This window comes from Geotrypetes seraphini, chromosome 2 (genome assembly GCF_902459505.1).
Source record: "Geotrypetes seraphini chromosome 2, aGeoSer1.1, whole genome shotgun sequence".
NCBI classification, from domain to species: Eukaryota; Metazoa; Chordata; class Amphibia; order Gymnophiona; family Dermophiidae; genus Geotrypetes; species Geotrypetes seraphini.
Window position 1 is genome coordinate 77,804,161 of NC_047085.1, and position 3,651 is coordinate 77,807,811.

The following is a 3,651-nucleotide window of genomic DNA, read 5'->3' on the forward strand; positions in this document are numbered from 1 at the left end:
CATCTATTTGAAGATCCAGAAAAACTCAAAGAATTCCTTTCATCTAAAGAAACACCCATGAGTTAAAGAGTTTTTAATAGGGAATAAAACTATTTCATATAGATTTTATTTATCACCTTGATCTGAAATACTATGAGAAATATAGATATAACTAATCATTTAAAATATTAATTTTATTTTATACTAAGAGGGCTGCCACAACTGATTCTTAACTGAAATGGAACTAATGGAACAGTTTTAATTTACAACAGGGGAAGATTCTGCACAGATGTCATAGCTAATATATTCAGAACTTTACCTGATGTCAAGAGAATTTGGAGGTTGGAATTTTTCTGATGAGGCAGTGCTGAGAATTCTTTTAGTTGACATGCTGCATTAGGCCGTGAGTTGGGGAGACTGCTGGAGTGGTGGATTCCCTGTGGTGCATCCTTCCTGACTCCTTTGATATGATGTGAGCCACTAACGCTGGCTGGCTGGATTAAATGAAGGTCAGTCTGCCTAATTTGGTAGTTGCTGCTTCTGTTCATAGTTATCGAGGGAGACTGCTAGAAGGATGTGATCCACAATGCCTCACGAATACCAAGCATTTACCCCTGTGCAGAGGAAGGGGCTCTCCGATAACGCCCGCCGCAATGTTGCCCATGGCAATGGCATCATTGCTGCCTGAGCTCAATCAATGTGGAAAACATCGAGGAGAACCGCCGCTTCTTTCATCAGCTGCGCTTCGCCGCCAACGAGCGGGCGGGTCCCTGCATTGGGGGAGTCATTCTCTTTGATGAGGCCATTTGACATGGGATCAATGCTGGTTGGATGGAATAGCTGGGCGTTGTGCTTTGTGCAATGGGGATGGTGCATATTTCGCAAAATGGCGCTGTGTGTTGAAGATCTCAGACCATACTCCCTCTCATCCTACCATCGTAGAAAATGCTAATGTATGGACACGTTAGGCCAGCATTTCCCAGCAGCATGGCATTGTTCCCATTGTGGAGCCCGAGGTGTTGCCTGATGGGGGTCATGATCTGTAGCGCTGACAGTATGTTACACAGAAGGTTTTGGCTGCAGCCTACAAGGCTCTGAGCGACCACCATATTTACCTGGAAGGAACCCTGTTGACCCCTGGTCATGCCTGCACTAAGAAATACACTCCTAAAGAGGTTGTTATGGCAGATATCTCTGCCATGCGGCGCACTGTTCTCCCAGCAGTTGCTGGAATCACCTTCCTATCTGCAAACCAGAGTGAGGAGGAGGCCGCAATCCATCTGAATGCCATAAACAAATGGCCTCTGCATAAGCCTTGGCCTCTTTCCTTGTCCTTTGGCAGTGCCCTGCAGGCCTCTGCTCGCAAGACTTGGTGAGGCAAGAAAGAGAATGTTAAAGCTGCACAAGAGAAATACACAAAGTGTGCACTGGCTAACAGCCAGGCTGCCCAGGACAAGTACATTCCAAGTGGACAGGTTGGAGTTGTGACTGGAGAATCCCTCTTTATTTCCAATCATGCCTATTGAATCATCCCCCTTTGTGCTATCTTTTCCTCTGCACCTCCCAGCATATACGGTTCCTTCCTATTATTAATTTGGGGATTAATAATAGGAAAGAACCGTATATGCTGGGAGGAGAGAAGCTGATATGCACGGACGGGGAGAGGGACCTTGGGGTTATAGTGTCCGAAGATCTAAAGGCGAAAAAACAGTGTGACAAGGCAGTGGCTGCTGCCAGAAGGATGCTGGGCTGTATAAAGAGAGGCGTAGTCAGTAGAAGGAAGAAGGTGTTGATGCCCCTGTACAGGTCATTGGTGAGGCCCCACTTGGAGTATTGCATTCAGTTTTGGAGACCGTATCTGGCGAAAGACGTAAGAAGACTTGAGGCGGTCCAGAGGAGGGCAACGAAAATGATAGGAGGCTTGCACCAGAAGACGTATGAGGAGAGACTGGAAGCCCTGAATATGTATACTCTAGAGGAAAGGAGAGACAGGGGAGATATGATTCAGACGTTCAAATACTTGAAGGGTATTAACGTAGAACAAAATCTTTTCCAGAGAAAGGAAAATGGTAAAACCATAGGACATAATTTGAGGTTGAGGGGTGGTAGATTCAGGGGCAATGTTAGGAAATTCTACTTTACGGAGAGGGTAGTGGATGCCTGGAATGCGCTCCTGAAAGAGGTGGTGGAGAGTAAAACTGTGACTGAGTTCAAAGAAGCGTGGTATGAACACAGAAGATTTAGAATCAGAAAATAATATTAAATATTGAACTAGGCCAGTTACTGGGCAGACTTGCACGGTCTGTGTCTGTATATGGCCGATTGGTGGAGGATGGGCAGGGGAGGGCTTCAATGGCTGGGAGGGTGTAGATGGGCTGGAGTAAGTCTTAACAGAGATTTTGGCAGTTGGAACCCAAGCACAGTACCGGGTAAAGCTTTGGATTCTTGCCCAGAAATAGCTAAGAAGAAAAAAAAAAAATTTTTTAATTGAATCAGGTTGGGCAGACTGGATGGACCATTCGGGTCTTTATCTTCCGTCATCTACTATGTTACTATGTTACTATGTAAATGTGTATGTGTTAAACTGTCAAATGTATTTTCCATTTCACCACCTCTCTCTTTCCCCCCACATTTGTTCAATATAGGCTGTGGATGATATGTGAATTTTTAGGGAGAGGAACATGATCTCAAGCAGAGTGCCTAGTCTTTTGAGGATTAGGATGGTAAGCCAAATAAATTGATGACTTTTATGTACTTCCTGATTAATAATATCTTGAGAATGAATAATGTTAACATAGTTCTTAATATGTAGTAAATAGAGATCTTAATTTAAAAATAAGGGGAAACAGGTTTTCAATTATAAAATATCTAATTTACATTAATTTAAAAAGTGATTATTTTACAAATAAATTAAAGGGCATTCTTTTTTCAATTGTAAATGTGCTTATGTCCTAAATTATCTAAATTTATAAGGAGAATTCTTGGATATTTTAGACAATTGATTTACTGCAATGAACATAATGAAATATTTATGTTATATGTTTGTATGTGGAAATGTACTCATACAAAATGATAGACAGCTAGGTTTTACTAAAAAAGGGAAGGGAAAATATATATTTTAAATATGATTAATTTTTAAAGTATATAGGAAATAATAAGGTTGATGTAAGGGGGAGGGATATGAAGGCCAATCTGTTTTTATATCTTCAAGTTGTCGCAATATAGGAAGGGAGGGCTTATGAGAGGGCATAGAAAAGGGTTTTGGGGATCTTAGAATTACAATATTTAATAGAATAAGGGGTTTTAAGGATGTTACACAGAATGAATTAAGGAAAGATGGATATATATTGAACAATTTGAAGTATATTAAAACAAAGTATTTGATGTGGCTCAAGTGTACAGTAAGTAAATATCTTAATGGAGCTTAAATTATTCTCACTAAATGTTAATAGCCTCAACCATCCAATAAAGAGAAAGAAAACACTTTTATTTTTTTTAAAAACAAAATGTAGATATATGTTACATCTAAGAGACTCACTTATCAGCTATGGAGTCTAAAAAATTAGAAGGGGATTGGGTTAAACATTGTTTTTTTGCCCCAGCTGTAGGGAAAAAGGCAGGTGTAGCAATTTTAATTAATAAAAAATGTAATGCTTTATTTAAAATGATTAA

At 40.4% G+C, this 3,651-nt stretch overlaps 1 pseudogene; it reads left to right on the plus strand.

Moving 5' to 3' along the window:
• Positions 1-565: 565 nt before the first annotated feature.
• Positions 566-1,505, plus strand: LOC117353428 (annotated as a pseudogene).
• The last annotated feature ends 2,146 nt before the right edge of the window (positions 1,506-3,651 follow it).